Here is a 24,356-nt window from a genome sequence, read left to right on the forward strand (position 1 = left end):
ATCTGAAGACATCAAAGAGGTCCAAAACATTTTTATAAGTCATTAATATAATGTAAGAATTATAATTTATTTTTTGCATCAGTTAATATGTATTATCTTCCAGTTCTTGAGTTAAGCAGAAATTACTGCATTTAGTATATGTTAACTAAACTTTTTTTACTATTATGACAATCCCCTACAAAAATATATTGCTAATATTGTCTGTGGTTAACATTTTGTTAAACATTAGGGCAGACACAGTACAACACTTTTGTTTTGACTTCCTAGTTGTGTAAGCAAATGAAACATTATGTTTGTTTTTAAGTCTTCTAACATTTTGATGCACCATGGTAGGCTTATTAAAAGGAGGTTTTTCTTGTATAACACCATATTTATCTTAACTTGTTTTAAAATAGTCTATCTAAATGAGGAAGAATTAGGCTACAAAAATTGTACTATTGATTTGTATCTTGTCAAAATATCAGCCTATTATAAAGACTGACAGCTATTCTTTACACTACTCTCATTGTAAAGAAATATAAAGTTGTGCACATCACAAAATGTAGTAATGTTTTACTGCACAATTGATTAATCAGAACCAGAATCATTAACACCATACAAATTCTTGGGAAGAACAATGTGCATGAAGATATTAAATGGAATAATTACAGAAACTAAGTTGTAAGTTAAGCAAATGGCAAACTTCAGTACATTGATAGGATAATGCGAATCTGCAGTTTGTCCACATAACAGATGGATTATAAAACACTTACACAGCTAATACTGGAATATCACTTATTTTCACTCCACTATGTGCTATTGCATCATATTTAGGGCTAATATGCAGATTCGTAAACAGGAAAGGTCAGTTCACAAACTTTATGGTATTCTAACTCTGCCATCTATGTACATTTGCCCTTGCAGGAATTGTTCAAAAGGAACTGCAGCGTCCACTAATTAAACACTAGGTTGAAAACTATTAGCACTGTCTAAACCATTTTACAGAAAGATGTGCATTACTCTCTAGCCACCATCGAAAGGCTTCTAGCAGGACTGAAACATGCAAGTGATTAACTTCAGATATTCAAATTTAAGCTGCAAAGAAGCCTTCTGTCCCACTCCTTTTAGTTTTCACATCTGTCTCTTATGACCTAATTTCAACAGGTTGTTATCTCTGCTGGCCGCTGTGGCCAAGCGGTTCTAGGCGCTTCCGTCCGGAACTGCACGACTGCTACGGTCGCAGGTTCGAATCCTGCCTCGGGCATGGATGTGTGTGATGTCCTTAGGTTAGTTAGGTTTAAGTAGTTCTAAGTTCTACGGGACTGATGACCTCAGATGTTAAGTCCCATTGAGGTCAGAGCCATTTTGTTATCTCTGATCTTCCTTTTATTTTATATAGGTGCTCCAGACAGAAGTTTAGGTAACAACAGGCACCACGTGAATTAATGGTTTATAGCACATGAGAAATCTCAATTAGAAAGTGCATTAAGATTTTACAGAGACTACAAAGATAAGAATGGAGAAATAACAGCTTGTACTAAGACACACGACCAACCATTCCTTCACACTCCATCTTCAGCTGGAAAAAGGAAGAATCCTCAATATATGGTACTACAGAAATTTCCTTCTGTCACACTCTTTCTAGTGATTCATGAAGTATAAACATAAACATATATGAAGCTGTAACCAAAAATAATTGTGATTCCAGTAGTCGACTTGACTTTATCAAGAGTATTCATTGACTGTTTCATTTTTGGTGCCTCTCAAATAGAGTTTCTCAGCACTGTTTCCACTTACACTGATAGCATTTATTGTACTGCTCATAATGGAAAGATTAAAGGTAACCAAGTTGAGGCTCAGTGTGAGTGATCAAAGCCAAGTGCTGCAGCACAGAAGTCAACTGTGAGGAACTGTGTCAATTGGAGTTGGTGAGATCAACAAGAACAGAGAGGTAAGCTAGGGATGGAGGAAAGGTAGACTGATGGCTGGGAGGGAGAGGCCACAGGAGAATGGGATAGGAAAGAGAGAGAGAGATAGAGAGAGAGAGAGAGAGAGAGAGAGAGAGAGAGAGGGGGTGGAGGATGGGGGGTGGAGGGGTGGGGGTGGGGGGGGGGGTGGGGGGAGGGGCAGATAGAACAGAGTAAGAGGAGGGGGGAGATCATAGAGAGAAAAATACCATAGTACATGTTAAATGAGTAAAGTGGGAGACTTGGGACAGGGGTGGAGATGGTTGTGAGACAGGGGTTAACCAGTACTGAGGGCAGTAGGGTAAAGACAGTGTCCATTTACATAATTTGGAGAAGCTGGTGTTTGGGGAGGATTCACGTGGCACAGGGTGTTTGAAATTGAGTTTGCTGTGCTCGTACATTCCTCCACTGGGTGGTCAACTTTGTTATAAGCCAGGGTTTGGCAGTGGCTGTGAAGAAATTACAGGGCATTAGGAGTAGGTGTTGCAAAAGGAGGAATCATGATATTTCACAGACTGTGCGGATATTAAAATATAACTTTGTGGGAGGTAGGAAGGATGCTCTAAATTTTAAGGCAGGGCAAAAGGAAGGCAGACCTTGTTGAGGACATGTTCAATTTGTTCAAGTCTGTGATAATATTGGATGATGAAGGGAAAGAGTCAAGTGCAATACATGTCCTTGCACCTACCCAACACAAACTATTCCAATTTCTTTATACAACTACTGTGGTGTAACTTTTGTTCAGCCTTCTGTGTGAGGAAGGCCAGCAGAAACATTTAGCTCATGGCTGAAACTGCTGCAAGGATAGCTCTGCTGACGTTAGCACTGGTCACATTTCTTGAAAAACTCTTCAAGTTCTAGCAGAATAGTATACTATGGGTAGATTTGTTAGAGACCCTACTGCCATACGCAAGTTGCTAGGCATCAGCATTCTGGACTGTATGAAAGAATATTGGGATTAGTGGATTGCCAAAGCTCAGGTAATGGAATCAGGTGATGGGACTTTCCCAGTTACTTATGAGCCCATGTCACTCTAAAAGTTCAACTAAATAGCAAATACAATCATTTCTATGTAGGCACAATAAATTATACAACTTTAGTACACAAAGAAGGTTAATTAAAGCCAAATGTGATACACTAAAACTATCACATGTGTGCTGAAGAAAGAAAGAAAGAAACACAAAATGGAAATAAAATTGAATCGTATTTTCTTACAAAGGAACAGAGCAGGATGAAAAATGAGGAGTAGGTTTTACTGTAAAAAAGGCTATTGAAAACAATTTTACAGACATCAAAGAGAACTAAGACAGAATGGCAAGAACTTGAAGAATAAACAAAAAATATTCCTGGGAAATCTTTCAATTATATATAGACATATAATTGCATGATAATGTGCAGGTAGAAGGCCCATATGAAGTGTTATGGAAATTGATAAATGCAAAGCACAAGAGGGAAGACCTTGCAATCTACTACTGTCCTGTCATTAGAATATGAAATGCACTCCACTAAAAATAATGTACCAAAATGTGTACATCTCAGATGCTACAAACAGACAGATTCTCCCTCTGGAATGAAAAGCCATATGTAAGAGGCCTACATCCTATACAGATATGGTGAGTGGGAATTCATTTTGCCTGTGTGACCAGAATGAGGAACACCACAGATGAATAGCTGTTTTCGCAGCTCGCAGTTGTTGTCCTTTGCCTCAAGCCACTCTGCCTCCCATTGATGCATAACCTTCTAGCATAACAGTGAATTCACTGCCTGTAAGGGGATGGCATGTTGTCTAAATCTGTCTCCCCTGTCTGGGTCCTCTGTCAGCTTATCCATTTCCCTTTATTCTTGTGTGCCCAGGCACTGTGTAGAATGATACCAACTCTCTGTGCTGTCAAAGCAAGAGAAGAATAATATCAGATATGTTCTGTATAATTTTCTTCTGCTGGATGCACTTGTTGCAGAACATGTAGAGCATTAAGGGAATCAGAGCTAATGAGAAACATCTTCCCTTGGCTGCATGTCATGTGTTTCAGTGCCTTCAGAACCAAATGCAACTCAGCATGACACACTACTGTAAATACACTTGGAAGACAGATCCTAATGGCACTAGCAAGGAAAATACTGAGCAACCAAAAGACTCCTCCTGTTTTGGTCCATCTGAATGCCCAGTCTTAAAATTGTGGTGCTCATCTAAAATATTATTACATAAATTTATAAAAACTAGATTAGAAGTGCAGTCTTTTCTTAAATTAGTCAATTTTAAAATAGTTTTGGACCTTTGCATAAGCAAGGGGGTGATTTACTACATCCTTAGTGTAAAATGGTGATATTTGCCACACTCACACCTAAAAGATGGCTCTTTGCTCAGTTCCCAAATGATCTCATTGCTCTTGGATGACTATTGAAAATGTGCACCAAGAGTGGGCAAGCAGTAGCATGGTATGCAGATGCTTTTAGTATTGAATATATTTTGTATACTTTTCACACAACTAGGAGTTGAAATTTTATATGAAGTGGTTTTGAGTAGATTTGGTAAAGAGATTTGGCTTGTGTCTTGTTCTAAACAATCCTGTGAGCAATCTAATTACCTCATGATGGACTGCATCCATTACCTTCAGGTATCATTGTCTCATTGACACATGCACTGAGCATACATAACCAGACTAGGCCAAAACAAAAGTTCTATAAAACCTGAGCAAGCAAACTTCCTTGGCTTCCCATATCCTGTGTGCAGTTCATTTCATCATACCAAGAGCTTTGAGTGATCAATTTCCTAAGCCCCCAAATGTGGTAGCCATTAAGTTTCTAACCAAAAGTTTCTAATTAAAATTTAAAATGGTGTTCCTCAAGTTTAGTTCAGGTACGTAAAGGCACAAAATCCTAAAACTGTATTCTAGTGACCCTTCCTCCAACCTGTTAATAGTTGTTGGCAGTTGGTGATTACTTACTGCAAGACTAAAGGAGTTGCTAAAACCTGAAAAGGTCTCCACAAATAAAGAACACTGAATTAGGCTTTTTATTGCATATTCTAATGCAACAGACAAAGATTCACCAACTATACTACATGATATTTCTGATAATGAAATGTCATGATACACAAAACTAACATAGAACATGATACACTTGCATATTTCATTTTTGATAGTTAATCTTTCGGTTCTTTTACTGCCTCATAGTATTGCATTGGTACTATTCAATTACGTTCATTTTCCTGTAATTTTTCTTTTATTTATACTCATTATTCTATAAACAAAATAGTTGACTAATATGGAGTATGTAATATGGGAATAGGTAAAACATTGTATTGTTAATGTTACATAATTCATGTAAATTTCATATAAAGATGTCAAATTCCGAACAGTTGTATTTACAGATAAGGTGATTATATTAATTAGTATTCCAGTTCTTGTGGGAAAGTGTTGAAGCCCAAAGTAAATAAGATAAAATGTTGAATTAAGGGGAGTGAAAGGTAAATGTAGAAGGTTTTGTAATTTTGTCAAAAAAGGCAAATGATGATAAAAGGTCATCATTTTAATTACATTCCCCTTAATTTTCAAGTAAATTTTAACATGAAACAACTTACAGTAAAATTTTAACTGTGATGTAAGTTCTAACAAGAAGTAAATACAATTCTGACTGTCAAGATGCTGTGTAAGTGACCACAACTTAAGTGTCACTCAGTCTTGTTCACTATTTAGTTCATTCTTGGCTCAAAGTTGTCAATATTAGGGCAATATTTTGTTTGTCACAGTTTTTATGAATAAATGAGGAAAATTAAAAACTACTGTGTGCTGAACTTTTGTTTCAAAAAGTAAAAATACGAGCAAAAATATAGTGGAATCCAAAAATAAACAACCCTAGCATTTCTGCAACAAATAAAAATGGTGTGTTAATCTGATCAACAACCACAAACACCTCCACTTGACAAGTTAAATGTTAATGTACTCCAAAAACTACTACTTATTACCTGGAATAACTTGTTTCCAATATTAACTATAATGCAAGAAATAAATCAAATTTTAAGATTAATTACATCATATATGTGAGCAGAAACATTTCAGGGTGTAATGCTGTCAACAGCTATTAAAAACAGTGTCACATTCAAAATGCTACCTTGATGGACACCTGCCTCTTGTATAAAATAATCTGATATGGTATCTCTGACTCAATATCTAAAATAGTGTAAGGAGAGGAATGACCATACAACATTTTGGAGATGTTACTGGAAGCTCCATTTATGGAGCTGGGCAACGATGTTGTGACTCTAAATGCTCCATCGCCAAGAAAGATACATTCAAGAGTTGCTTATTTATTTATTTATTTATCTACAAATTCCATAGATCCTGTTATGTGTATGATGCTAGGATGTAGAACGAATTGAGTAATATATGTTCACAGACCATGGTATCAATTAGTTTACAAGAGCAGAACTAGACATAAATTACATAAGACTTGCAAAAATAATAATGAACTAAAATAAAGTCATAGGAATAATACATTATGCAAAGTTTATCACATTGCAAAAGCCTATTTGTCACAGTAAGTATATGGTTACAAATAGGAACAAAAAGAACATAAACAAACAACAGTAAATATAAATACATACAAAGACTACTTTTCTCTGTTGAAGTATTCATCAAGTGAGTAAAACGTTTTCTCGATTAAATATGTCTTTAGATTGTTTTTGAATGATGTACTGTTACTACATAGACTTTTTATATAGCTCGGTAATAAGTTAAATATTTTGACACTGGAGTAATGCACTCCTTTCTGTACCCGAGTTAAACTTTTTAGTTCAAAGTGGAGGTCAGCCTTCTTTCTTGTATTGTGATAATGGAAGCTTTCATTGGTTTCATAGTGGGCAGGATTGTCAACCAAGAAACTCATTAGGGAAAAAATATACTGGCAGGTTGTGGAAAGTATTCCAAGTTTTTCAAAGAGCGTATGGCAGGAGGTTCTCAGGGGTACTCTGCACATTATACGGACTACTTTTTTCTGCATGAAGAACATTTTTTTAGATGAGGGTGAATTGCCCCAGAAGATGATTCCATAACACATAATGGAGTGGAAGTATGCAAAGTATGTGGACTTCGTGACATTTATGTCTCCAAATTGTGAGATTGTCCTAATGGCAAAAATTGCTGAGGACAGCCTTTTTACAGTCTCGAGGACATGGTGGTCCCAGTTGAGCCTACCGTCTATGTGGAGGCCTAAGAATTTGGTGCAGTGTACCCTTTCTATCTGATTATTGTTATTTAAAACAGTAATCTCCTGGGGGAGTTTGTGGTCAAGGCTGAAATGGATATCATTTGTTTTGCTCAGGTTTACTGTGAGCGAGTTCACTTGGAACCAGGTTAATAGTACTGTAAGTAATTTGTTGGCATCAACCTCTATATCAGTGAGCTGTTTGTTACTAATCAAAATGCTGGTGTCGTCAGCAAACATGGTGAACTTGCATGTATTGCATGAAAAAGGTAGGTCATTTATGTATATCAGAAACAGCAACGGACCAAGGATGGATCCCTGGGGTACTCCACGGAGTACAGTGCTCCAGTCTGACTCTACTACCTCTCCCTCTTTATTGCTCCCATTGAGAATTACCTTCTGCTTCCTGTTTTGGAGGTAGGATTTTAGCCAGCTTCCCAGTGCCCCAGTGATCCCATAGTGGCGTGCTTTGTTGAGGAGTATTTTGTGGTCCACACAGTCGAAGGCTGCCTTCATTTTATTATTTAGGGATTCCAGTATATCATTTGTGAAAGAAAATATGACCTCAGTTGTGGGCATACTTTTCCGGAAACTGAACTGTCTATCACTTATTATGCCAAAGTTTTCTAGGTGCCTTACAATTATGGAGTGCAGTAGTTTCTCAAGGAATTTAGCAAAAGTGGACAGGAGGGAGATTGGACGATAGTTTGAGACTTGCATTGTGTCTCCCTTTTTGTGGAGAGGCTTCACTATAGCAAGTTTCATGCCCTCTGGGAAAACACCCTGGTACATAGAGGCATTACATATATGAGCTAATACTTTGCTTAATTGGTCAGAGCAGGTTTTTAGCAGCTTACTGGAGATATTATCTACACCAGATGATCCCTTACATTTTAATGAGGCAATGGTTTTTTAAATCTCATATCTGGTTATGGGGGATATCCTTATCTCACTCACTGGAATGGGAAAACTGTGCTTCAGTAGATCCATGGCACTTTCTAAGGATCCACTGCAACCTATTTGCTCTGCAGCACTTATGAAGTAGTCATTGAATGCATTCGCAATAGTCTCTTGGTTGCTTACAGTATTGTCATCAATGTTTAGTACAATATCTACTGGTTTACTGGCACTGTTTGTACCAGTCTCGCCCCTTATTATGTCCCAGATTGCTTTAATTTTATTACTGGATTGGTTGATTATGGATCTAAAATATGCACTTTTTGAAAGTTTGATTACCTTACTCAAAGTTTTACAATACTTTTTATAATTATTTATTTGACTGGGGTTTCCTGATTCTTTTGCTCTTATGTACAAGATTCTTTTTTGTTTGCAAGATGTCCTAATCCCATTTGTTATCCATGGTTTTTTTGTGTTTTCTTTTGGTACATTCCTATATACTTTTTTTAAGAAGGAGGTTTCAAATATTGATGCAATTTCTTTACTAAACAGGTTATACTTGGAATTTACATCTGTTTCGGAATATATGTGACTCCAATTTACATTATGGAGGCATGATATGAATGTTTTGATTGTTAGTATATTTATGGGCCTGAATACCTTCCACTTTGGCTCAGTTTTATTCTGACAAACATTTATATTTTTGATGGTAAGTCACTGACCATCATGGTCAGGAAGACCATTTATTATTTTACTAACACTGATACTGCCCAATTTCTCTTGGTCTACAAAAATGTTGTCAATTAGTGTGCTTGAATATGAAGTTACTCTGGTGGGAAAATTGACCACTGGCAGAAGGTTGTAAGTGTACATTGGATTTTCTAGGTCTGTCTTCCCACTACTATGTGTTAGAAAGTTGATGTTGAAATCTCCAAGTAGTACAACATCTCTTTTATAGTTGAATAAGTGCAGTAAAAGCAAATCAAGCTGCTTCAAAAAGAGGTCAAGATTTCCTGAAGCTGCTCTATAAATTGCCACAATTAATAGGGTGGAATTACTTACAGAAATTTCGATGCCACATGATTCAAAATGTTGCTCTAAACAAAAATTTTGAACATACATTTCTTTGCAATTGATACTGTTCTTAACAAAAATTGCAACACCACCACCTTTTCTTTGGTTTCTGCAGTATGAAGACATCAGGTTGTAGTCAGGTATTACCAGCCTTTCCATCCCTGAGCAGGCATGATGCTCAGTGAAGCATAGTACATGGGCATGATCTATGCTTCCATTGTCTTGCACATTGACTGAGAGTTTGTTTAGTTTATTAAACAGGCATCTAATATTTTGGTGGAAGATTGCAAGTTGATCCGTTTCAGAGGCTGTTACAGGGTTTTGCCTAAAAAATTATTCTTAACTGTCGAGTTCACGAATGCACTCTTGTCCTGTTTTTTTGAAAACCATTTATCTATTGTAGTTTGTTTATACGAAGTGCATCTTGTAGAGTTGAGTTGTTCTGTCATTGCTGCTTTTAAGAGAATACCTAATGCTCTTTTTCCTGCCCGGTTTAGGTGCATACCATGTTTTGTAAACAACTCTCTTCTAAAACTGCTTACATCTACAACACAACTGTTATTAAAGTGATTGCAAGTCTTTGTCAATTTATAGTTTGTTTGTGAGATAGCTTCGTTGACACATGACTGTGGTTCCAAGTCATGTCTTTTCGGGATGTTTACAACAAATAACTTGGAGCGATTTAGCGCTGAGAAATTCTTTTCCAGCGTTTGTATCACATCGTGGCCTTCATTACAGGCTACACTGTTTGCACCACCAATTATTATCACATAGTCGTTTTTAATGTTCTCAGGATCGCAACCTGATAATACTTCCTCGATTTTTGCACCAGGTTTCACTATTCCACACACTTCAGCGTTGCTAAGATTGTTTTTTATGATATCTGCTAAGCCTCTACCATGACTGTCCGCAAAAATGTGTACACGTTTGATAGATTTATTTGGAGCAGAAAGTTTGTAGTTGTCAGAACTCGAACGTTCATTTGGTCAAGATATAGGCTTTGGGTTATCAAATGAAACTTCCTTGTGATAACTTTCACTTTTAGAGACTTTAACACACGTTTTTTGTTTTGATTCTGCGCCAGTCACTGATACACTGTCACTAGGAGCAAATTTATTTACATCCACCAAGTTTTTGTCACTTCCTGTTTGTGAAGTATTAGTGCCCGGTGATCTGCTTTTGTTACTGATTTTCTTCCATTCCGTCAATTTATCCATTTTATCTTGTTGGAGTAAAAGCACGTTTACCTTCGTTCGTAGTTGTACGTTTTCGAGCTTCAGGCTGTGATTTTCTCTTCTTAGACCATCAATAACGAAATGTAAACTTGAAATGCGTTCACTAAATTTCGAGAATTCACTTTTATACTTTACACATGCTACAAGGCTTATGTAGAGAAGCTTACTGCGAAATAATCTCCAGCAGATTAAGGTTATCAATGGAAGAGTGGTACCCCCTGAACCCACTCTGAAAGCAACTAATGAGCTGTTTGTATTCTACAGTCCTTTAAGGTCTTTCACACACAGCTGGTGAGAGCAGCACTATAATAGCTACTAGGACACATCCAGTCTTTTCCTGTATTAAGGAATGGGCTGAAATACCAAGTGGTTATAATTAAAGGGCAGCAACTCACAGAGATCTAGTGTGGGCTGTAATTGTCTTATGGCAATGAAATGTGTTTGGCATTCTAGTGCATTAATGTGGAACCAATTTATGCTGGAAAAAAATTAGTTCCTATTTTGGCCACCAGGTGCAAATCTGGAACTGTGAACGCAAGGAAGACGTATAGAAATGTTTTCATATGTAATGTATTAGGAACAGTACATGGGCAGAAAAGGTCAAATAAGTGAGAAAGGCATAATGTTGATTTTATTACTAACCCCCACTTACACAGTTTGTTCATTATGAGCACTATAGACATCAGTGAGATACTGTACAGCATTGTATTTTCACCTGTTGGCCAAATTTGTACCTAATTTTTCTCCAATGTAAATCAGTTCTGCATTAATACATTAGCATAGCTACCAAGTTTCACTGCCATATGGTAATACAGCCCACACTGGACCTCTACAAGTAACCGCACTTCAATTATAACCATCCATTAGCTTGCTTCGATGAGCTGGAGAACTGGCCTCTTCCCATACTTTTATTTTTATTTTTATTTTAAGACAAAGAAAGAAAAGAGAGGAGTATTTCCCTAGAATTACTGGTAATGTGACAGAATGGGCTGTAATAGATTTTGGTAAGATCTAGAACTTGGTCATTTGCTACAGACAATGCTGAACCCAGCTCCCACATAGAGACAAGATAGTTATAAACTTCATCATTAATAGAACCTGAGTCCTAATTGTCACTCTCAACTGTTACTTAGTAGCACTGGAAAGTGGGATGGGAACCTGCCTGGTGTTGCCAGTGATATGAGTGAAATCCTTTAATGTGATCCCCACAATGTCCCTCCTGCTGATCATGAGGCTCCCATTCTTCATTATGGTATTAATAAGGCACCTAGCTAAAAAAATCCTCATAATGACTTCTGCTGGATAAGGAGAATGGTTAATGGAGTTCCAGAAATGATGCCAGAATTTAGTTTTCTTCTTTTACCCTCCTCAGTCAAAAGGCTACAAGGCTCTCACTAGAGGGCCTGGACTTGGACTTCTAAAGAGCTACTTGCGTGTCCCTGATTGCAGATAGTCTTTTCAGCCATCCTGAAAACTGGTGTAGATGCATCAGCAGCAAGATACACTCAATGCTGAATGCTGTCTCAACATTCTAACCCAGCCAGTTGGCTGCAGAGAATCCAGTTTGATTTGCTGAGCACTCATGTTGGCAGCTTTCTATCAGGCACTGCTCAGTTCAGCAGATGTATCCAGATGACTAAGTGGTCATTCATGTGCTGATCTTGACCATTTTCCACTGAGCAATGTGTGCATGAGTCGGAGAACATAATTATGAACTGATGACAGAGAATTACCCTGAAGCAGTGCTGATATAGGTGCTTTGCCCAATATGCAGAAGACCAAGATCTATCAACAAAAGGCATTTCATATCTCAGCTTTGGGCAGGTAATAGAGGAGCCATGTAGCATATGCCATCCCACAAAGAAGAAATGGGTGGGGAAGCTATATCATAAGGCTGTGGAGAGGTGCATTACCTATAGCATCATTAATAACAGGAAAAGACTATGTCTCCTCCTTTGATTCTGCATATGAATGATGGCAATAATTGCTTGCAAGTTGGTGTTAAAGTGGTGAAATGAGTTGTGGTAATTGCTACTTATAATGATGGCAACACCAACTCTCTCCACTGAGGTCATCCTTTCTGTGAATCTTATAACTTCTTAAAGTATGGAGTGACAGTTTCTTGTAAATGGGTGTCTTAAAGATAAGGACACAAGGGGTCCTCCCTGTTGTAGGTGTGTTAATTCCTCTATATTGTCAAATTTTAACCAGAATTAAGTCCAAATCTGAAAGCAGAGCAATCAATGCAGTACAACAGTTAGTACTTAAATTATGTTTAGTAGTTTTAGTTTTGGTTATGTTATGTTCCATAGATCATTTTCCCAATTATTTTATCGATATGATGTGGAACAAGTCACATTACAAGATATATATACACACATGAATACTGCTAATATTAATATTACTGAAATTTTTAGTTCCACACATGCAACTACATTTAGAGGTACCTTCTTTTTGTTTACCATTTCTGAAACAGAAACTCATCCATGGAGTAGAAGGAATTGTCCAAAAGAAATGATTTTAAGCTAGATTTAAAACTTGATCTGCTATCTGCCAGGCACTTTATGTTGTTGGGCAAATGATCAAAGATTTTTGTTGCTGAATAATGTACACCTTTTTGAGCAACTGACAGCTTCAATAATGTATAGGAAAGGTCATTTTTCCCCTATAGTGTTGTAAGTATGAACATCACTGTTCTTTGTGAATTGAGATGGATTATTTGTAATGAATTTCACTAGCGAATATATGTACTCTGATGGTGCAGTTAAAATACCTAACTCCTTGAAAAGGTGCCTGCGTGACGTCCTTGGGTGAACACCACTAATTATTCTCACTGCTCTCTTTTGTGCAATCAATACTTTATGTCTAAGTGGTGAGTTACCCCACAAAACTATTCCATAAGATATTACTGAGTGGAAATATGCAAAGTATGTTAGGAGGCTGATCTGTTTATTATCAAGACTAGTGATTATACAAAGAGCGAAAGAAGCTGAACTTAGTTGTTTGAGAAGCTCAGTAATATGCTTCTTCCAGTTCAAGTTGTCATCAATGTGAACACCCAAAAATTTGGAGAAATCTACCCTCTTAACTGAGCCCTGTTCATATGCTACATCAATTGTTGGTATGACTCTATTTGGTGTACAGAACTGGATATAGTGAGTTTTTTTCAAAATTAAGGGAGAGTCCATTTTCTGAGAACCACTTAATAATTCTTTTAAAGACATTCTTAACAATATCTTCAGCTGCTTTTTCTGGAATGGGATTTATTATAACACTTGTGTCATCTGCAAAAAGTACTAGTTCAGCTTGCTGAACACTAAGTGGGAGGTCATTCACATGAATAAGGAACAGCAGAGGACCTAAAATTGAATCCTGTGGGACTCCCTTTGTGACAACTCCCCATTAACTAGAATTTATCACCCTCCCAACATTATTTGTGCAATTCAGCACAACTTTTTGCTTTCTGTTCATTAAGTATGATTCAAACCAGTTGTGTGTATAGCCTTCAATTACATAAAACCTGAGCTTTTCTACGAGTGTGACATGATCCACACAGTCAAATTCCATGGAGAGATCACAAAAAATACCAACTGGCAGTGATTTGTTATTTATGGCTTGTACTATTTGATGGGTAAATGTGTAGATAGCATTCTCAGTCAAGTAACCCTTCCAGAATCCGAACTGTGACATTCTGAGTAAATTATTTTCACTTAAATGTGAGACTACTCTTGAATACATAACTTTTTCAAATATTTTAGAAAATTAAGTCAGCAATGAGATTAGTCTGTAATTATTTAAGTCACTCTTGTCCCCTTTATTATCAAGAGGTTGACAATTGCATATTTCAATCTGTCTGGAAAAATTCCCTGTGCCAGAGAAGCATTACATTTATCGCCAGGGACTCCACTTATTAAATTAGATCAACACTTCAAAATTCTGTTAGAGACTCCATCAACACCACATAAGCTCTTGTTTTTCAGTATATTTATAATTCCCTTAATTTCATTGGGGGATGTTGGTGCCATTTCTAAAGGCCTAAAGTCCTGGGAAATGACATTTTTAACATATTTTTCAGCTGAACCCTTTAACCCTACTTTTGCTGCTACATTCAGAAAGTGAGTGTTAAAAATACTAGCAACTTGTGAATTATCACTCAGAACATCATCATTTAGCTTTATTGCTATGGTATGCTGTCCACTGTCAGGCTGCCCCGTCTCCCGTTTGACAATATTCCACATAGTTTTAATCTTATTATCCGCATTATTAATTTCTGTCAGAACGCATAAGCTTCTCGACTTGTTAATGACTTTCCTTAAAATATTACAGTATCTTTTGTAGTAAGCAAGTAACATTGGATCCTGACTTATTCTGGCCTGTCCATATATTTCCCTCTTCCTCTTACAAGATATCTTATTTCCCTTAGTAATTCATTGCTTACTTGACTTTGTAATGGCTTTTTTGGATAACATTTCAGGAAAGCAACTCTCAAATATTGAGACAAATTTATGGTGGAATAAATTGAATTTGACATCAGCATCATTTCTTGTGTATACTTCATCCCATTGTACCTCTTCTAGGCTGCACTTAAATCTCTGTATCCTGTTCACATTAATAAGCCTCCCTGCCTTGTATGAACCTGCCTGACTCCTGTAAGGTGCTATATGTGTTATTTCCATTAACTGTGCAGCATGATCAGATAGCCCATTAACAACTGGGTACACATTAATTGTTTCTGCCTGAGCACTATCTATGAAAATGTTATCGACAAGTGGCCTACTATCCTGCTGCGCACGAGTTGGAAAATTTACAACAGATACTAGATTGAAACAACCAAACAAAGATTCTAGCTCCATTTTCCCTACCTGTATCTTTTAAGAAATCTACATTAAAATCACCACAAACCACTAACTGCTTCTTTTTGTCTGACAGGTAGCTCAATAATGACTCAAGATTTTTCATGAATAGCTGAAAGTTACCTTGAGGTGATCTGTAGATTGTTACAATTACTATAGAAGTACGAGGGCTATCCACAAAGTACATTACGTTTTGGAATTAAAAATAAATAAAGTATTGGAAATTTTTTTTATTATATGCAGATGAAAGCCACACTTAAATACTACTTTTCTACATAGTTGCCATTTAAATTAAGGCACTTATCGTAGCGATGGACGAGCTTGGAAATTCCTTCGTCGTAAAATTCGGCCACCTGTGCCTTCAACCACGTAGTTACCTCTTCTTGAAGCTGTGCATCGTCATCAAAACGCTGCATAGCCAACTGCTTCTTCATTGCTGGGAATAAGTGGAAGTCGCTCGGTGCCAGGTCGGGACTGTACGGCGGATAAGGAAACAACTCCCACTTAAAAGATTCGAGAACTTCACGAGTGGCATTTGCCGTGTGGGCCCGGGCATTGTCGTGAATCAGCAAGATCTTTGAGCCCAACTTTCCCCTGCGCTTGTTTTGTATTGCTCTTCTGAGGTTGTGCAGAGTTTGGCAATACCTTTGAGAGTTTATTGTAGTGCCTCTTTCCAGGAAATCCACAAAAATCACACCTTTTCTGTCCCAAAAAACAGTCGCCATCACCTTCCTTGCCGACATTGTCTGCATGCATTTCTTGGGTTTTTGGGGGGAATTTGTGTGCCCCCACTGCATTGTCTCACAGTTCACATGCTTAACCCATGTTTCATCACCAGTAACGATGCGATCGAGTAATGAGTCGCCATCTTTCTTGTAAGCGTCCAAAAACGTTAACGCTGCAGCCATTTGCTGATTTTTGTGAATCTCTGTCAAGATTTTTGGTATCCATCTTGCACAAAACTTGTGGTAACCAAGCTTTTCGGTAATGATTTTGGGCAATAAACTTCGTGAAATTTGTGGAAAATTCATAGAGAGTTCCGTTATTGTGAAATTAAGGTTTTCACGGACCACGGCATCGACTTTTTCGACAAGTTCGGCAGTCACTATGCTGGGTCTTCCACTTTGCTCTTTGTTGTGAACACTAGTATGGCCATTTTTAAATTTTATGACCCATTGATGCACTCCACCTTCAGCGATTATGTTGTCCCCATACACTTCACAAAGCTGCCGATAGATTTCTATCGGTGTACAGTTTTTTGCAGTCAGAAACCTTATTACAGCATGCACTTCACACTTTGCAGCATTTTCAATTAACGCTGACATTTCAAACTGTCACAGTAACTCAACGGAGTACAGCACGAACCTCTCACTAGCACGGCAGGATGTCGACTGAGCGGCGGAATGCCATGACACCAAGATGGCCGTGCTAGCCTCGCCCCTAACGGACACAAACGAAAACGTAATGTACTTTGTGGATAGCCCTCGTATATTGCAGTAGCATCTCACAAGCATATGCTTCAAGGATCTGATCTACACAAAAACTATTTGTTTCAATATTTCTGACTTTGCATCCAGCTTTTATATAAGTAGCAACTCCTCCTTTTTCCATGTTGACTCTATATGAATAAGATGCTAATCTGCAATGCCTTAAATTTAACTTCTCCATCCCTGCAGTTACATGGTGTTCAGAGAGACACAAAACAATCTATACTTTCAGAATTTACCCCATTTTCTAAGCACACAAGAAGCTCATCTATTTGATTTCTCAGTCCTCTAATGTTCTGATGAAACACACAAATTTTATTTCTTTGGTTACTGCTACAGAGATTATGGCATTGTTCTGTTTTAATCTCTTTCAATACTCTCTGTCTGTAACCTGACTCTAACCTAAAAAATGTGTCCCTCTGACTCCAGTAATCACAGGTATTTTGTCTTGTGTGCATGTGGCCCCCCTTACATTTTCTGCAAGAAGATCAACTAATCTATCCTTCCCCCTCCTATTCAGGTGCAGGCCATGACTAGTGTAACCCCACCTCCCAATTGCATCAACAGGCACAGCACAGATAAGAGATTTAGTTTCTGTTAACAGTAACCCCCTCCCCCCCCCCCCCCCCCAGCTCTCTGTTAAGATGGTTGGCAGCCGTATTAACCCACAGCTGATCATGGCGCTGCAAAACATCCACAAACCCCACACGAGTGTTGTGAGCTGTTGCTGCACCTATTACATCCAGGTCACACTCCTGCTCCTCCTACTATAAGAGCAGGGTACTTGCCATAAAAATCTTTGCACAAGGCCCCTAGGTTTTCTGTAACCTGGCTAAGCTTAGCACTAGATTTCACAATAACACCGTTATACCTCCAGAGTAGAACTGAACTACTGGATAGAGAGTGCTGCTATTTATACAATCATCAAATATTCTAGGACATACAGACATTGCCAACATAAGAAATTACAAGAACCTTCCAGAAATAATAGATACTAAATAAAAATAGTTGCTGGTAATTGGGTTTGACCTGCCAACCCACAGTATGCCAGCCAATGATGCAAACTGCAATGCTACACTGCATGCAACACAATTCATTTCTCCCTGTTCTGGAGAAAATGTTACCCGCTGTTTTAGAAGTTATCATTGGAACTGATTACTGCATCCTGGATCTAGAACTTGTCAATTGCCCACTGTATGGCAGCACTGGAGGACTTTTGCATTCTGGTTGTGTTGACACATCATTTCACTATGGCATTATCATTGAGTGGGTCTTCAGTTTCTTTGAACAGGAAGCTTTTCGCATCAATCTGTGCCTCAGTACTGAAGTAGGGCTTTATACAGAGGACATGGACAGCCTCTCTGTGCTTTTCTCTTCTAGATGAAGAGTTATGAACCTCGACTTAGTATGTGACGTCCAATAAGTGACAAATGATGTGCCACCACCCAGAGTAGAGCTTTATTAACTGTTCCAATAGGCCCATTTTCTGAACAGGCATAAAAATCCATACCTAGTCCCCCAGGTTATATACCACTGGCCTGTGCATGGTGTTGCAACACTCTCACTCTTTCTCCTGGGTGGCCAGGGTCTGTCTGTGAAACAACAGCTTTGCTTCTTTGGTTCTGGCGACAAGGTGTTTCAATGTAGACATCTTGAGTATTGCCTGGTTGAAACAGAAACTGCGTACCTATTGTCATTTCAGCCTCATGAATGTGAGCAAAAAGAAAGGTGTGAAAGCTGTAATGTCTTGCTTTGCCGCATTGATGTGAATGTCATGTCAGATAGTAAAGTATTCCAGTCTTTCTGTTTGACATCAACATATGTCAAAAGCATCTTATAAAAGTGTTCTGTGAGGCCATTCATCTGTGGCTGGTAGGCAATTGTCATCCTATTGGTGGTATCCCAATATGAAATTACCTCTGATACTAGTCCCGACTGGAAAAATTTTCGACAATCTGAGATAATCACAAAGGGTGCTCTGTGCTTCAAATCGATGTCTTCTACAAGGCATCTTGCAAATTACAGGAGCTTCTGCAGTCAGCACAGCTAAGTGGCAGTGTTGTGGGTGAAGTAATAAGTGCAGACTATCCATCAATTACTGCTTGTTAACTTCATGAAATACCCCAAGAACTCGATTCCAATTCAGTGGAATGGCACTGTTGGTGGTGGAATTGGTACCACATACCCTGGAGGTAAATGTGGCATATGCTCCCGTTACTGACATTCCTTACAGTGACTCATGTACTCTCTAATGGAAAGATAGAGACTTGGCAGTGATACCTGCATCCGATTCTCACTAGAGTCTTCACGAATCCCAGGTGACCAGATGTTGGAGTGTCATGGAAAAACTTCATGTTAACTGGCCACAGGTGATCTTGGATAACAATCAAAATTTCTACCCCCACTAGATAATGGTTACTCGTACACAATATTCTGTTTATTAATTGGAATTCATGTTTGGTTGGTTTCTCATTCTTCAAGGATTTATGGTTTTCAGTGATGCTGGATCTTCCCTCCAGTTAGCATTACTGTCATATAATGCAACAATGACTCATATTTTTATCCATGCAATTGTGTACCATCACAGGATTCCTTGAAAGGCAATAGGCATCATTATTATTTGCATCCATTTTTGTATACCACTATTACATATTACTCCTGAAGGCTCAGTGTCCATCTCACCATTCAACCAGACAGATCCTTCAGGCTAGTCAGCCAGCATAAAGAATGATGATCTGTCAGAATGGTGGTTTGCCAAATAAATACAGCAAGAACTTGTTGATGGTCCAAGCAACTGCAAGGCACTCTTTCTCAGTTACAGTATAATTCCTCTCAGATTAGGAGAGTACTTTGGAAACATAAGCATCACATTTTCAGCATGTTCCTGATTTTGTACTAGAATTGGATCTATCCATTTACCACTAACATCAGTGTCAAGTTCTGTCTCAGCAATCTTGTCATACAAGAAGATGTTATAGTTTCTTTAAGGATAAAGAAAGATCTTCCTTGCACCTTGTTTCAGGAAAGTATGGAGTCTCCCTGCAGTAGTTCTTCCAAGGGACGTGATTTGATATAAAAGTCATTTATGAAACACCAGTAGTCAAACACATTCAGAGGAAACTTCTCACATCACAAATGTGCCAAGGAGTCAAAAATTGCTCTTATTTTCTCTGTATCTGGACGGATTGCATCTCCATTTATTAGATGTCCCACGAGTCTTATTACTTGGACAGTGAAGAGGCACTTTTTGAGATTCTGATGGAGGCTTATGGTTTGAACACACTCAACACATTGTCAGGTAGCTTAAATGTACCTCAAGTGTCTTTGAAAAATAACATCATTATCCAGACAATGAAGTCCATTTGTATGTCAAAGCAAGTTGCACATCATATGTTCAAAGGTGCTTGGAGCTGTTAATAGTCTAAACACCAGAACTATGAACTCATAGAGGCCTTCAGAAACTGTGAAGCTCTTTTGCGAGTCATTCTTGCCAGTAGCCTATATTTTGGAAATATTTTACTCCTTTCATCAGTTTATGTTGCATAGACATTCCTTTTTGTGAAGTTCAATCATTGTTATCAATGCTGTAGTGCCATGTGCCATCCTTATCATTCACAAGCACCACAGGAGGTGACCAAGGACTCTCTGTAAGTTCAATGATGTCATCTTGCAGCATCTCATCCACTTCTTCCTGGATTATCAGTCACCGAACTGGTGGAACCCTACATAAGTGCTGGGTAATTGGTGGATGATCACCATGTTTGTATGTTGTTTTACCTAGGACTGCTTGGTCAGTCTTTTCTCCACTCTGGATTTGAAAGCATCTAAAAACTGACACAGAGCAGATAACATTCAGCAACTTTGTTCCTCAGCCAGGTCAGAGCCTGTTGGCAGTTCATTAGTAGCATCCTCCTGTGTGTCTGTAGTGATAATGGAGCATGATTTTTCATCAACAGCACATATTTGAATTAATTTCTTGAGCTTCTATCATTCTCATAGACAAAAATGAGACTCAAATGTATCAAGGAAAATTTAATTATATCAGATATATAGACCACCTGTTACGTCCAATGCTGGGGTGCTATTCCAATACCGGAGAGCCTTGGCAATAGCAACAATCTGAGGAATGGAAAGTAATACATGAATTTAAGTGGGTTGACGGGAAGGTATTGGACTAGGGTGCCCATGCAGTTGTGTTAGCTATCTGCTGTGGTGGCTAATACACCTGCCTAGTAAGCAAGGAGACCTGGGTTCATCCCCCTGCTGTGGCACAAATTTTAATTCATTTCTTGAGCTTCTATTATTACCATAGAAAAAGAATACACTGAATCAGCCAGTGCCTGGACAGGTTGGCTGTCAATATGACATCAATGAGAATTCCTTGCATCTTGGTAATTGTCATCCATGGAGGATTTTCATCTGTGGTAGCCTCACCCCCATAAATGGTTGCCTCACTTTGTTTTCCTGCCTTCAGTGGTTAGGTGAGTGGCTGATATCTTTGTACGGTGATGGGGAATATTTATGGCATGGTGGAGAGAGACTTCATCCATGGTACAGCAGTGGGCTTCATCCCAAAGGTCAACTATAATCATTTGCAGTTGACTGGCATGAGTAGAACTGGTGTGATGGCTGACATCTTGTGACATAGTAGTTGTTGAAAACTTGTCTCCTTTCTATGGAGTTGGGTACATTGTGTGAAAGGCATCCATAGTGAAATCATATTGACTTGTTGTGCTCTGTCCTCCAAATTTCTGGTCTTCTGTGCAGCACTATGCTTGACAAAGGAGTAAAGGAGTTGTTGTACCTGCTTTGGTTGGATGCTGCAATGTCATTTTACTGTTGCACTGTATCATCTGAGCTGTTTGACTGGATTTGTGATTTTCTGTCAGAAAGGTAGTAATTGAGGCAAAGTCATCAAATAAAAAAGAAATGATATTTGGAGTTCCCCAAGGAAGTTTTATACGCTGTCTGCTATTTCTAATCTATATAAATTATTTAGGTGACAATATGAACAACCCTCTTAGATTGTTTGCTGATGATGCTGTCATTTATCATCTAATAAAGCCATCAGAAGATCCAAACCAACTGCAAAATGATTTAGACAAGCTATCTACAAGGTTCAAAAAGTAGCAATTGACTCTAAATAATACAAAGTGTGAGCTTATTCTCATGAGTACTAATAGGAAACCATTAAATGTCAGTTACACAATAAATCACATAAATCTAAAGGCTCTCAGTTCAGCTAAATGCCTAGGAATAGCAATTATGAACAACTTTGATTGGAATGATCACACAGGCAATGTTGCAGGGAAGGCAGACCAAAGACTGTGTTTTATTGGCATGACACTTCAAGGATGCAACATGTCCACTAAAGAGGCTGCTTACACTACGCTTGCTTGTCCTCTGCTAGCGGGTTCCTGTGCAATATGAGATCCTTACCAGATGGGAGTTATAGAGGACACTGAAGAAGGGCAACTCATTTTGTACTCTTGTGATATAAGAGAGGCAGCACCATGGATATGATACATGAATTGGGGTGGCAATGATTAAAACAGAGGTGGTTTTTGATACAGTAAGATGTTATCATGAAATTTTAGCCTACAACTTTGTTGACACCCACTTATATAGAGAGAAAAAAACCATCATAATAAAATAAGAGAAAGCAGGGCTTGCATGGAAAGATTTAAGTGTTTGATTTTCCCATGCACTGTTTGAGAATGCAGTGGTAGAGAAATAATGTGAAAGGTGTTTAATGAACCCTCTGCCAGGCTCTTAAGTGTGAACTGCAGACTAATCATGACCCATAGATGAAATCCGAGCTAGCCGAGTCCATTCCTTCTGGTGCAGTCAACTGGCAGAGGAGGTCGGTGCTAAGAACCAATACTACTTCTTGATTCCTGTCATATTAGAATTCACAGTGTGACATAGGGCCAAAACATTTTGCATTTAGGACTGTGTTGTTTCTGCATGATGTTGTGTCTTCTGCTTGCTGCTGATTGTCAACAAATGTTTTCTTTAGTTTGGCTTGGAGTTCCTCAAAACTACTGAGCTTCTCTTCTTTTACCTCAAACCAGTGCTGGACAACTATATCATGTCATCTCAACTGTTGTACTTGGTAACTTGGCTGAACTGTTTCAGAATCTTGTCGGATCCTGACCAGCATCTCCAGGCAACAATGGTGGATGCCTGATGTCCAAATGACTTGTTGCTATTTTGGAATCCATTGGTTTCCTGAATGTACAGAACTAGGGAATGATGTAAATCTTGTATTCCAGTTTATGTACATGTAGGCAACAGTTTTTACAGTGTCTCAATGTCTAATTGGAGCCGTGGTGATGTAGTTGTTTTCCTGTGGCCAGTGTTTCCACTGCCACAACATAACAAGAATTGAGTCCAAATCTGAAAACTGGGTCTTCATTGATGTATAACACTTAGCACTTGAAAACACATATATTACCAATATCAACATACTGCCATAACAGAACTAAACTCCTGGATGGAGAGTGCTGCCATTTAGACAAACACAGAATATTTTAGAATATACAAATATCACAAACATAAGAAATTCTGAGACCCTTCTAGAAATGACAGAGCCTAAATAAAAAATAATTGCTGCTGTTCAAGCTTGAACTGGCAACTCACAGCACACCAGCCAGAAAATCTAATCACTACATCACACTTCATATGGAAGAGTTTGTGATAATATTAATCCAACTGTAGTGTGGGAGCCATTTTGGTGGTGAGGTTTTTCTTTGTCTTTTGACTACATTGCACTACAGTGATTGGACGTTAGGATGAAAGGATTGTTGGTTCCTTTATAAATGTAAATGCCACTCACATATTAGGCCTGTTCTGACTGGCTGACTGCTGTCTACAGTGCAGTACAATGACCAATCTATGATTTTGGGACACATGATCAGCATGTCATCAGTCCTTACAGACATTATTGCCATTAGATGAATCCTGATAAGGGTGCTACCTCTTTATTCAAACAGCTTGTCATTTGTCATCAGGAGACTGTGTGGGCCCCATTCCAAACCTCCCTACCTCAGAACAATCCAAGGAGGTTTTGGGAATCAAAACTGGGTCCTTCTGCACAGCAGGCAGTGATTCTAACCATCTGGCTACAGATGAGGTCTTGATTCCATTGACACTGCTGAAAGAACAACATCTGATATGTAAGCATTGTGTGATGGTTTCAGGTGAGTTCTTCTGGTTCTGTGACACTTTTCAGGTTTTTGTTTCAGCTTTGAAATAGGCAGTTCACCTGTTTGAGATGCTGTGGCTTGGTTTTCCATATTTCTCTGTGTGGAAGATGTAGTGGTCTTTAATTTATTGCTGTCTTGTGCTTTTGCAGATAATTTGATATACATGGCCATTTTTACCATAGATGTTTCTTGGCAGGAGCATTAATGTTGTTCCAGTAGAGAGCTTCCTTGTCTCTAAATTATTAGTCACAGCAACAAATGGCACTACAAATACTGGCCTGACAGGTTGTTTCACTTCAGCATATGGGATTAAATTTGTGACACCCTGACACCAGACAGCAAGATACCCATTGTAGTTCATGCAGATCAGTGATGATGAACGTGGGGTAACAGGTTTGAAAGGTGTGTGACCTTAACAGTTTACAGTGGTGTGCTCCTAGTGTTGGCTTATGCA

General features: G+C 38.4%; 1 protein-coding gene across 1 annotated transcript in view; it reads right to left on the reverse strand.

Annotated features, from left to right (window-relative positions):
- Positions 1 to 24,356, reverse strand: part of LOC126474945 (iduronate 2-sulfatase) — a 122,589-nt gene that overhangs the window by 6,897 nt on the left and 91,336 nt on the right. The gene's annotated exons all lie outside the window — the stretch shown is intronic.

Source organism: Schistocerca serialis, chromosome 4 (genome assembly GCF_023864345.2).
Source record: "Schistocerca serialis cubense isolate TAMUIC-IGC-003099 chromosome 4, iqSchSeri2.2, whole genome shotgun sequence".
Lineage (NCBI taxonomy): Eukaryota > Metazoa > Arthropoda > Insecta > Orthoptera > Acrididae > Schistocerca > Schistocerca serialis.